Genomic DNA, 13,227 nt, shown 5'->3' with positions numbered 1-13,227 from the left:
TCTCTCCTTTGGGATGTTTCAAGATATTAACAATCTACCTGGGTTCCATATATAGTAAAAGACTAAGATCTATAGTGTCCACTGAACAGTGAGATTATCTACCTGCTTTAAACCAGAGCTAGTTTTGGTGATGACACTATTCACTGAGTGCACTGCTACCTCATTGCAGAAAGACTAATGGTGCATATGGGTCTTCTTGTGTATTTTGGTGGAGGTTTGTGTAATACTATTGTTTTCTAACTTTCACATGTCTTTTATTCACCAGTAAGTTATTACTAGGTTGCTGTAGTCAAAATCCTCACTCCTGATTTGAAAAGGACAGTTTTAAAATTGTGCTTCTTTCCATACCTGTGTTGTTTTGTGCTTAACTTGCTTAAAAGAGAAGAAAGTGCAAGATAAAAGGCTTGAATTATGTAAGAACAAACCTGAAAGCCTGCTGAGAGATGCAAAGAAAGAGCAGAAAACTAAACCAGATTGTCACTTAAGAAAAGGCTGCTTTAGAACTTTGAAGTCTCCATGGCAAACCATAGGGTGTAGTTAGTACATTGCAGTGGTCTGTGACTGCTGTTCTCATAGGAAGCTGGGAAAAGGAGAGATGTGTAAAACTAGCAGCTGCTGTTTTTAGTAGGGACTAAATAAGTATAACTGAGGGGGAAATAAGGCTCATTTCAGTATTAGCATGAGCATTTTTCATCAAAGTCTTCTTAGAGTTATGTTCAGATATCATCACTATGCACGTGTCTCTGCTGGGAGATGGAAGAGATCCTACAATGTCCTGTGTGGAAGCCTGAGACAAGATCAATGTTAATGAGGTTGTGGGAAAAAGGAGTTGACTGAGACTGCTGTAATGCAGCTTGCAGAGGCATTTTGCTTCTGACTTTATCCCTTCATGCTAAATGAACTTTACCACAAAACCAGCGTTCCAAGGTTGGTGTCAAGCTGGTGGCCAAAGGAAGTGCTGGAAGCTGGACAGCCCCTAACTCCAGGTCTTGTTCTCGCCTGCCCTGGTTTGCACACCGGCTGCACACAGATGGCAGCAATCCCACTGGTGCTCCCATCAGTGAAAGCAGATGGCAATGGGCAGCTCTGCCTGCTCCCAGCCTGATGGACCTGCTGTCCACTTCACTGAAGCTCTCTGCCATAATTCCTCTTTTTGCCTTTCACCTGCATAAAGTCTGTTTGCTCGTTTATCATGGATGTGTATTTTATCTTGCAGAACAGGAAAATGACTGCATGCACTCCTGCAGTTCATGCAATTTGGGACATGGCTTTGCCAGCTGCACCAGCCAGTGCTCACTGGCAAAATGCCAGTGACAGGCACGTAGCCAGTTGTTTGCTGAATTCGGTCAAGGTGGTCTTGACCAGTTTTGTAACTTTGTTTCAAAGTCTTAATAAAATAGGCTCAGTTTGACAGCCTTGTATGAGAGGCAGCAACCCCTGGAGTTATGTTGACCAAGTGTATAGGTGAAGATCTGGGAAAGCAGCAGTGGAAGCTGGAAAGGATGCTTGCACAGTCCTATTTACTGGTATTTCCATATTTACAGTGTCTTTTTAAAAATAAACATCTTACCCTGTTTTATTGTGTCTCAATATTGGAGTTACGTTGTGTTTGGACTATATATACCTTTTAAAATATTCTGTAGCTATGCTACGTTTGTGTGATTAGAGTGATCCAAATTGCATAGAGTATACAAGATGTGCACAAAAATAATGAAAAAAGCCCACAATATAAACAGAGTAACTTAAGTTCAAGTCCAGAATATTAAGGTGAAATATTGGCATAAAACTTAAGTGCAAGAGCCTGAGCAGGCATGAGTAAAAGCTTCAATCCTGTGATTATGCCCACCTGATCCACAAGGTCTTTTAGCTTCTCAGTCAGTGGATGCCAAAAGCTGGACCCAGCTACTCTATGCACCAAAATGAATCATGGCTCTTGAACCTGTTTGGATATCTGAAGCTGGCTAGATGCAAGACTAGTCTTAGAGAAACATTTAGTAGTCCTGGATTTGATATTCTCATGTGGGTCTATTTCAAAATGAATCAGTATTGCATTGGGTATATAATTCATGCTAGGTGCTTCATGCATTATATTTTTGAGGTTTTTTATTGTATGCTTTAGAAATTGGGTTTCCTAGGCAACTGCAGCCACCTTGTGGATTCTTTAAAAGAAAATTACGGTTTTTATTATAAAAAAGTAGTTAGGACAATTTTGATAGTTACAAACTATTCTGTTGTTGGTTAATAACTTTCAGTCAACAGTTTTTACTTGTTAGAAATTAGTGATTCTTAGTAAATATAAGTAGTTAATTATTGTTAGTAAATGTAAGCAGTAGTACTACTTCTACTACTAGGATGGTTGAATATATGATTTCCACTATAAAGTTACAATTTTTCATCAAAAGATTATTGAAACTGGTGAAGTTTAGCTGTGAAGGAGGAGAAAAATATTTCAGTCATGTTGTAAGTCTTTCTTGTAATTGTGATTCTTCAATAGCTTCCTCACTTCTTAACAATAGATTTCTGGGACAGAGCACACTGAAGATGGGGTGAGTTGACCTTGTTTGCTTGCTGGACATCTACCCAGCTGCTCTCTCCCTTGCCTTTTTCAAGAGGAAATGAAGAAAATAAGACAAATCTAGTGGGTCCAGATAAGGACAGGGATATCAGTTACCATCATGGGTCAAAACAGATCAGTAGCCTACCCCACTGATAGCATCTTGCCATGTAAATCCAGTAAAGAAGGCAGATGAGGCAAAGCAGGATATAGTCTTTCTAGCATTAGCCTGCTTGCCAGGCCTGCTCTGTTGCAACATTTAATTCTGTGCTAAGAACAACCCCAGCATGTGTGAAACTACTTGGCCTGGCTAATGGAGCGTCATCCAGTGGCTCAGGCTGTGCAGCCAGAACAGGTTTCTCATGGTGAGAGACTCCCAGAGCTGTCAGACCTCTGGACACCTGCAGTCAAGATAATTAGAAGCTTCAGGATGTCTGGCACTGGTACAGGTTTAAGTAGTGGGGATGTCCAAAGTGTCTCCAAATGCTACTCCAACTTTGGACATGTTGGTACTCAAGGCTTCCAGCCACCTACTGGGAAGTCAGGCAAGATTTCATTTCAGTTCTTTGAAAGCTGAATCCAAGGTGGTTCATTAAATCAGGTTAGATTCAGCTGATGGCTCTTTCTAGTCTGACTCTTGTTTTGCCAGAGTTTCTGAGTGACTCCATTTCTGATCATAAAAGTGAGTGTTCCTAAAGCTACTCTGAAGTGGCTGCCAAAAGGGAGTAGTGGAGGCAAAAATAGTTTGAAGAAGTAATTTGAAATTACAATAAAGCGTGTTCCAAGAGGTGTTGGACAAGGTGATACATGTGTCATGTATGTTATTCCCTTGTGTCATTGCTTCTCTCAAGGTTGCACAACAGTAATGGCCTGTTATCATATGGCACTGTAGTAATGGAGAACTGAGTCTTGGTAAGGCCAGAAAGACACAAAGCAATTAATCACCAACTCAAATAGACTGCTACAGTAGGGATACACCAGGGTAAGGTGTTCAGGCTTTAAAAAAAAAAAAAAAAAAAATTGCAGTGTATTGTAAATGGAAAAAAAACCCCAACCCTGACATTTTTTTCTTCATTCATTCCTTTTATGATTATCCTGCAATATTGCGTTGTAAACCATGTATATTTTTATCTTTTTCTTCATTTTACTTCTGTATCTCCTGCTCTAATTAATTTAGATGTTTATTAATTTTAAAAACACTTGTGGTCCAGAGGCCTTTCTGTAACTGCAAAACTACATTTTTTTAAATCAAAAGAACACTTTTCCTACCTTTCACTCATGAGCTCATCAGCCATAACTGCTACATATTGTATACAACTCCCCTAGAGGACCATTTTACAGATTTTTGGATGTCCAAGTTCTTAATCTCAGCTGGCATGTTAAAAAGTTCTTAATTATATTATTATAATTATATATTAAAAATAAAAACAACCTTTAATAGTTTTTTTTATGCATTATTGTACTTTATAAAGCCTTTTATTGGTTTTGCTTCCTGAATTCTCTTTGACTGAACAAAAGAATTTCTTTTTCCTTCTATTGGCATTAATTCAGCTAATTCATGAAATATAAATAAGGCTTACACATGTTCCTCGAGTCTTGGTTACAAGGAAGAGCTCAAGATGCAATATGATGGCTTGGAGGGCATATTTGTAAGTTGTTTTCACAATAGAAAGAGAGCTTATGTATCAAACTGACAATATATAAAGGACAATATTCCACGGAAATGCCCTTTTCTTAAGACTTCTTGAATTTCAGTAAGAACTTTAATTTAAAAAAAAAAAAAATTGGTGATTTTTGATACATTTGTGTGCTATACCCAATGATTTTTAAAAAAGGTTGAATAGTTAGCCATACAATCATGCCTATAACCATATCCTGCTGAGTCAACCAGACATCTTTTACATTAAATTAACTAAATTTGAACTATGTCATAAAAGCATCATTATAAGTTGAAAAATTTTGTGGGGAATTCTTCTTAATCAGTACTTTCTTCTGATAGATCAGTGGTGTGAGATGTGAGGGGCTTAACAAATATACAAACTTTCATTAATACTGAGAGAGTTTTCTGGTACAATTTGACCTTCAAGAAAGATTTTTATAAACACAGTGCCAAGAAGCCAGCAGTGTTAGGAAGAACATTTGAAGAATAGTGTGAGATTGTAATTGTAAACAATATTGCAATCTGCTTCACGAACAATCTATCATTTGTCTGTATGTTTTTGTTCCCAGTGTTTAATGCTGTGGGAGTGTTTTGTGTTGCTTTGTTCATTGTACTTTAATACTATGCCAAGTTTTCTGTCTTAGTACTAGTGAAGTGTTTCTAATGACTTATCATGGTTTTAATTATGGTGTTATTATCTTTTGTTCAGGAGGTTTTGGAGTTTTGGGCCCAGCACTGGATACTTGGGGCTTTATTTTTCTCTCCAGAGCACTATGGTCAGGACCATAAACATATTGTCAGTTAAGTGGAAGAACTCAAAACAGTCTGCTGAGGCAGGACATGTGCTAGCACAATGTGTTTGAAATAACTTTTTTTTTTTAAGGGGAGGAGGCAGGAGGAGTATATCCCTCCCATCTTTGCATTGCATGACTTTAAAGGGAGGCTCATCAAGCGCTCTGAGGAGGAATCTCTAGATGCTACTCAGTGAAGAGATCATTTAAGGTTCAGAAAATGCTTTGAAAATCACTGGAGACAGGTAAGCATCAGGTGAAGAATGAGTGCCTGCAATGTTTTTGCTTTCTCTTAGACTTAGGCCCCAGCTGGAGCTAAATGGGCTAAATAGCTCAGTACAGTGACAGAGTTTGAGGAAATCTGTGTTTCCCCAAAAGAAGTAAGGACAATTATGAGAAGGTGGGGGGATAATAATTCTTCTCATTTGTTAAAGCATACTTTGTCTTGTGTGGGTTGTTCAGAATACAAATTTTTGATGAAATGATCCACTGAAGTTGTTCTTCAATAGAATTTTTTCAGAAATGTTATTAAAATAATCCCTGCAACTCCACCTCAGAGCACTTAACTCTGTGCTTCTGCTGCATGTGTAACTCATATGTAAAAGGCTTGTGTAAGTATTTCAGTTGTGGAAGATGACAAAGGTACAGTGAAATGACTTGTCTGAAGTCATGCAAGAGGTTTGTAGCACTGTGAAGGAATTAGGGAATTTAGGGTGTATCTAGGCTAGTTGGAACTCTGCTATGCTTGTGCTGCATGTTGCTGGTAGCATGTAATTCAGATGCTGGCTAAAGCAAGCTTCTGGGAATGAGTCCTGATGAATAAAACAAAGGTGGCCAATTTAGTCTCAGGCAAAACAGGAACTGCAATCAATAGAATTAGACCTTTAGATGATGTTTCCTGAAAGAATAAGCAGTGTGGAAAATAACATTCCCAATCCTGGACTTAATTTAAAGAGGAGCTTTCAAACAAACAGGATCTCCTTTAGAAGCATCCAAGTGGCAATTTCTAAGATACTGTCCAGAAGAACTGATCTTAGAGGATGCATTCAAATGTATAGGAACGCAAAAATGTTCAAACTTGCTTTTTGTGCTGGACTTGAGACAAGTCTTCTGCTCAAAATTTTAGGTGTATAATCCTTCCTCCAGAGGTACATGCTTTTTGGGTGTAAGGCAAATATCAGCGTGGGAGCAAAGGAGTTTTCTATAAAACTGTCAGTGGAGAGGAAAATGTGTGTAATATACAAAAACTGCTTTAATTCCTGCCCACTGAAATGTGGCTGAAGATGAGACATGAATCAGTTTGGACCTCAGGTGTACTTGTGTCACTTCAGATTCTTACTTTTGCTGTAGAATTGATCAATGGAAAACAGCATGACAATAATAAGGGTCTCGGTCAGACTGTGGAGTCAAATGTTGATCCTTATTTATCATTGTTAAATAACAGAATGGAAGCAGTGAAGCACAAATTCCCAGCATATAACTTTTATTTTGACAGTTGAAAAGAAAGATGCATGTGCCATTAGAAACTCAGGTTTTATCCCACTGCATGGTAAAGATGTGGCAGAGGTACTTGCCCAGACCTAAGTGCCATGACATGCTTCTATATTCTGCAGTTCTGATGTAGTCTATTTGTTTTGATAATTTAATCATTCCTTAATACTGGAATCTTGTCGATTGCCTATGATTAAGAAAGGAAGGCGCAATGGCAGCTGTGGAAGAGAAGCACAGACAGTAAGACCCTTGTTCATTCGTTGGGTTCTTTCTCCAGAGCTGTTGTGAGAAAGTTTTTCTTGGGAGTTTTGGATGATTGAACAATAGAAACAAATGTCAGGGGAGGGAGGGAGGAGGGCGAGGAGTGCGTTACACTGTGTACTGTTAAATCACAGTGGAAACTCTCAGGAAGGAGGATTTTTAAGTTGTTCCCTCCAAATCTCTTTTTAGTTTCCCTGTGAAAGTGCTGTGCTGTTTCCTTACTAATCAGGCTAGGTTATATCCCAGGTCATCAACTTTACATAAGCTTTTCTTTGTCACAAACATTCATGTGTCCCAAGTTCTTCTGGCTAGCTAAATGTTTAATCAACTGTGCTTCATCAATTTAATGATATTTAGGTTTTGCTATTACAGTTTTGCAACCATTTTACCAAAATGTCCTGGACTAAACTTAAGACCCAGACCATGTGTCAGCATCCAAAAAGTAGTCAGTCTTTTTACCCCATTTTCCTACTATGCAAGGTCAATTTCTGTTTCTCTGTTAAGACAAAACTAGTTTATACTATTTGGATGGAAAGTAAGCATTTTTTCATGTAATTAATTTGTTTCCAATATTCTCCTCTGTTTGCTCAGAGGTCAAAAGAGGGCTATGAAGAGCTGTGCCTTTAAAGTGGCTTTTATTAGAGCTAATTAGGATATGTTATTGTCTTGTGCAGAGGCTTTTGAGTTCAAGTCAGCTGTAATCCAGGCACTGCATGAATTCAATTCTGCATCAATTCTGTCAGGTTTGCTGTCTCAGAGTAACTATGGGCACATTAAAAATTACAGTAAATACTCTTTCCTGTTGCATGTAGTTTTCTTTTAAACACCTATTCAAGACATTATAAAATGCAGGTTAAACTGTCCATGTGTATTTTCCCACCCTTTTTCCTTTCATTTTCGCTGTGTGTGTGACAAGTGAATACCGCTTCCATGATTTTTATTCCATAGGTACACTAGGATTCTTTCAGTCTTTGTTAGAAGCCAGAAGGGAGTGTTTCACTCCCAAACGAAGTGCTTGGGCTCATAGTTTCAAAAGAGCAAAAACTGATTTAGAGATGCTTCCCATAAGCTTGCCTGCCACCATTTTCCATGGCAATTCATTAGCTGCTAGGAAAATGTAAATGGGCCCTTTGGAGCTATCGTTTTGACAGCCTTATGTTGGGACTTTGTCTTAAAAGTGGTACACGATGCAAAGTTATCTTACATGGATGTGGTTTGGCATATTTTAAGGCTTTGTGTTTGCTTTCTGTCTTAATAATGCTTCTAGAAAAATACCAGAGAAAAAGGCCATTTGTCACATCTTTGGCAAACACTTCCCTCCATTTTCTTTGTCTTAGATAGCAAGCTGAAATGCTTGTTTTTGTTATTTTGGCTTGTTATGTTCACTCACTGTTATTTAATAAAGTCATATCTAGATGAGTACTTTTGTATGTAACTGGATTTTTAAGCTCATAAAAGAATATTTTTGGTAGTTGTAAAACTGTGAACCAATAATACAGTACATGTATGTTTTACGGCTGTGTAAACAGAAGAAGTCTTACTTTGAAGTAAGACTGTTTCTGCAAGAGTGTTTTTAACGAAGGAAAGAAGTGAGGTTTTGGGTTCCTTTTTTCCCTAAATCAAGGCTCTCTTACCTGTTCTATTGCTTTATCTTTCTGTGATGGCACTTCTCAAAGGAAACGTGACTATGTGTGTATTTCAGTCACTTTAAAGAGTCAGTTCATCTCCTGGTCTCTTTTTTATTTCTCTGATAGATTTCTAATGCAGGTATAATTGTGTTAGCAGTGTTCTTTGTGCTACAGCTCAGTTTGCAATTCACAGCAGAGTCAAAGCCAAAATGTATTTCTCTTCTTCTTCTGGTACAATTGAACAACAACAAAAAAAAGTATCTCGTTAATGAAAAGTGTTAGAACTGTATGTCACAGTGTGACTGCAGAATGCTGTGAAACTGTCACTGGGGCAGTCCATGGGTCATGCCAGATATCTTTGTTTTGTTTTATTTTTTAATTCTCTTTTTTTTTTGAGTACTATTGACTTTGCCGTATCTTTTTTTTTTTTTTTTTTTAACAAGATTCAGGCACTGGACTCTTTCAAGCTAAGCCAGGAAACTAGTTCCCAACGGGAATATTTGTATTCTGTTTAAATCTACTCACCCAGAACAGAGTAAGCGGGTCACTTCTAAGCCAGTATTTCTTTCAGAGTGCTGTAAAGTTCATAGTAGGCTCATACTAATGCTTCAACATTGTCTGAAAAAGAAACAAACAAACCCAAAATAATAAAAAATCCACAAACACATACAGGTGCATAATATATTTTTAAATGCATGAGCAGTTGTTAGATAAGGGAGAAGTATTGAAGCGTGCCATTCTCAAACAGCTCCATTTTAATTGGAGTCATACCTTGTTGCTGAAGTTGTATTTAAGAAGAAATCGCTCACCTTGGTTGCTTAGCTGATGTGTTTCCTTCCTGCCAAGTACTTCTGCAATACCTGAATCATAAGCTGTTATTTCAGTATGACCTTCCCTTTCATATTTGATCTTATCAGGAGAAAATTTTGTTAATTTGGAGGGTATCCCAAAGTGAGAGAAAAACAGAGCACTGATTTTTATTTTTGTTCCTCACCTTTTCTACTCTTTTACTCTTGCCCTTCACTGTTGCTGTTCGCTGTCCGCAGGAAGATTTAGTAGGGTTAAATGATATTCCTGGACTTTGAAGTACTCTGAGGGTTTTTCTTCTTCATTTCCAGGATGACCTTTCAGACCCTTAGGAGTGGCAGTCAGTCATGAGGAGTGCAGGTCATGGTGCTGCACCAGGCAAGGGAAGGGAGGTGGGCACCAGGCCGCCCAGTGGGCACAGGGTGTACCAGGGATGATGGCATCACTTTAGGAGTGAGGCCTGGAACAGTGTGAGTGGGGCAAGTTTGGCTTCTGGGGATGGGTGGAGAGCAGTGATGCTGCAGCAGGTGCCAAGGCAGCTGCTAATGCTGCGGGAAGCTAAAGCCCCTGGCATCCATACGTAGTCAGATATAAAGCATTTGAATGAGAGTCATAAAAAATATGAGCCCTGAGAGGCCTGAATTTACTTCTACATGCATCTGGGTATTTGTTCCATGGAATTCAGAATTGGTTAGGCATGGGTATAATTCCAGTTCTTCCCTCCATTGATTTGTACCATTGTCATGGTTTTTGCTTGGTCCAGCTGAACAAAAAGCCAAGTCTTGACATTTACACCCTACCTTTTTCTTTGTATAAATCTAGAGTAAGTGAAATTAGAAGCCTACAGGGAAGTGAATTGAAGGATACAGTTACATTATACCATGGTCCCCTGAGGATTGAGATAATTGGGGAACTTTTCCCCAAGAACTGAGGATTTTAGTGTTTATTTCTGTGCTGCTGTAAGGAGTGTTCCCTGGGGGCCCTTGAAGGCAGTCATCTGTATATGTGACCTGCCTCCTGGAATTTTGCTTAAGGATACTATGTAGCACGTGTCATGGAAAATTTTCAGTGCACCTCCAGTTAACAGCACCTTGCAGAGGACACTTGGCAGAAGAAAGAACAGACTTTGTGTTTCCTGCAGCATCCAGTTACTTGGTGTGTCAGGGTAGCATTGGTGGTGTGAAAAGAAACAACTCATAGTGTGATAGTGAAAAGAAACAACTCATAGTCTTTCCTTTTGGGGTTGTTGCAGTACAGGCTATAGTGTCTTTTGCACCAGGGAACTGGGGATATGTAAGAGTGGCAGTGTAAGAGTGATATGATTATTGGGTACCAAGTGATCATATTATTACTGGGCACTGATGTGAAGTAGAAAGCAGTCTCAAGAGCACTCTAAAAGTAAATATAAAGCAGGTCATTCTAGGAATATTTTAATATGGTAATACCTCTGGGTTTTCTCCTGCTGGTGCTGTTTTGGAGAGGGGGATCAAAGAGACTGTTTCTCAGCATCCTAGATGTTTTGAACAGAATTTACCTGCTGTGAAGCCAAATATTCAATATATACCATAATGATCCTTTAATTTGAGTGTGATGACTGTGTAATGCTGACAGTAGCTTAAGTAGGTAACCCAAAGGAACCTCTGTAAAGATTTCATCATGATTAACTCATTTGTCATTAACTGTGGTATAGAATTAATGTGGATTGAGAATTACATTGCAATTTACCAAAATACAAGAAGGAAAATAGCTAGTAAGCCATCTGACAAGGAATATCTATCAGTGCATGAGAATTAAAATCAGCACAGCAAATGACATGACTTGTTATAGCTGCTGACCTAACGTTCCTTCAAGCGTCTCCGAAGCATGATAATTCCAGTGCAAACAAAAGTGTGTGTGGTTCTGCATAATGCATAATTTTAAATCACCCCTCCCACATTTTAAAAATACTTGAATAGTTAACTCGCTGGTGGCAGAGTTTTGAACGCTGTTTGCCATGGCAGCTGTTTGGCAACTGGCTCTGTAGCAGGGGTGAAACAGCCAGCTTCTGGCAGGCTGGCAGCAGGTCCTGGCAAAGAAAATGAGCTAAAAAGGGGCAATGACCATGTCAACTCAGATGATCCCATGTGCTACACCCTTATAGCTGTGCAGTAGTAACACTTGGTGTCTGCCGAGTGAAGAAGTGGAAAATGCAGGTTAAATTTTTAGAAACAAGCAGAGGCCCAAAGTTGATTTGATTTTGGACATGTAGCAGTTGGAAGCAGCTGGTCTGCTGTGTTTTATGCTTGTTATGTTCAGTTTAGTTTCACTGTTTTGCTCTTTGGGCTTGGTTATATCTAGCACACTTCTATGTCTGCACACAGACACCCAGCACGTCAGGGTAAAAGACTGCTCTCTCATCCGCACTTGCAGTCTTCCATACACTGTGGCTTTGATCACTTCTTGAGGCCCCATTTGAAATAGCTATGATTACCAATGTTTGATAATAATCAGTTTTTGTGATGCTGAAGTATATTTTTCTCATTCTTCTGCCACTTTGTATTTGCTCTTTATGACTATCCTTTCACTGAAAGTAGAAGGATTATTTTATAAACTTGAACATACTTTCGGAGGCCCATGTATGTGGGAACATCATTACCAGGCAAAAATAAAACCTTAATGGGTGTGCAAACAGACTGCAAGCTTAAGCATCTGATGGGATACAGTGTGAGAAAAAGGCCTCAGGCAGCTTGCAGAAGGGATATGTGCATGCTCCCAAATTTCAGTTAAACCCTGTCTCCAATTTTGCAGTGATTTTCATTTGAATGTGTGATTTCACTTGAGTCTGAAAGTGATACAAATCTGAAAATAGGCATGCCATCTTCTAGTTTGAACAGACTTGAATGTTTTGTGTAAGAAAATGCTGAAGGGTTTCACACACCAATTATCCTATTCAGGAAATGAGGAAGAGTAGGGAAAGTCAGCAGGCCAGAGATATTTTCTAAGAGCACAAAGTGACTACCGAAGTTTTTAATTTCCTTGATAGACATGAAAGCAAAAAAGCTGGGCTTGGGATACTTCAGCAAAAGTGATCACTAGATTTTAAAAAGGAGAGAAACCCAAGCCACGTTAATGTGAAGATATGTCCATTTTGCAGCCATCCCACAGAAAAGGCTCTTTTTCCTGAGAAAAGAGCTTTTGACTGTCTTGCTTGTACCCTAAATGGGAGGAGGGGTGATAGTGGTAGGCTGTATTGAACTGTAATGAAAAGGAAGATCTTGATTGTCAGACAGTTTTTTCTAAATGCTATTTGTATATTGGTCTTGGCATAATTTCCTCTTGTTCCATTGAACGAAGAACAAAAGTATTATTCGGGCAAATAGAATTTCCTTTTCAGTCTGTCTTGATCCTCCACCTTTTTCACAATGGAAATTTTTCACTGATGGAAAGCAGTGCCACAGAAAGGGACCTGGGGGTCCTGGTCAATGGCAAGTTGAACCTGAGTCAGCAGTGCCCTGGCAGCCAGGAGGGCCAACCCTGTCCTGGGGGGCATCAGGCACAGCATCACCAGCCGGGCAAGGGAGGGGATTGTCCCACTCTGCTCTGCACTGGGGCAGCCTCACCTCGAGTGCTGGGGGCAGCTTTGGGTGCCACAATATAAAAAAGATATTGAACTATTTGAGAGCATCCAAAGGAGAGCAATAAAGATGGTGAAGGATCTGGAGGGGAAGCCGTGTGAGGAGAGGCTGAGGGCACTTGGTCTGTTCAGCCTAGAGAAGAGGAGACTGAGGACAGACCTCATTGCAGTTGCAACTTTCTTGTGAGGGGGAAAGAATGGGCAGACACTGATTTCTTATCTGAGGTGATCAGTGACAGGACCCAAGGGAATGGCCTGGAGTCTTGTCAGGGGAGATTTAGGTCGGATATTAGAAAAAGGTTCTTCCCCCAGAGGGTGGTTGGGCACTGGAACAGGCTCCCCAAGGGAGTGGTCACTGCACCAAGCCTGACAGATTTCATGAAACATTTGGACAATGCTCTCGGGCACATGGTGTGGTTCTT

The 13,227-nt window shown here is 39.5% G+C and overlaps 1 protein-coding gene across 5 annotated transcripts in view; it reads left to right on the top strand.

The window, feature by feature from the left end:
* The window catches only part of MYO16 (myosin XVI), a 370,010-nt gene that overhangs the window by 47,883 nt on the left and 308,900 nt on the right, over positions 1 to 13,227 (top strand). The window contains exon 1 of one of the 5 annotated variants that reach the window (XM_048328388.1): positions 5,040 to 5,250. The exons of the other annotated variants lie outside the window; for them this stretch is intronic. The gene's annotated coding sequence lies outside the window, so the exon portion shown is untranslated. Of the gene's footprint in view, positions 1 to 5,039; positions 5,251 to 13,227 lie in introns of those variants that run through there. 5 annotated transcript variants of the gene reach the window in all.

The sequence above is a fragment of the Corvus hawaiiensis genome, chromosome 2 (assembly GCF_020740725.1).
Source record: "Corvus hawaiiensis isolate bCorHaw1 chromosome 2, bCorHaw1.pri.cur, whole genome shotgun sequence".
Classification (NCBI taxonomy): domain Eukaryota; kingdom Metazoa; phylum Chordata; class Aves; order Passeriformes; family Corvidae; genus Corvus; species Corvus hawaiiensis.
The sequence above is the reverse complement of the archived record's forward strand: the minus strand, read 5'-3'. Positions and strand labels throughout refer to the sequence as shown.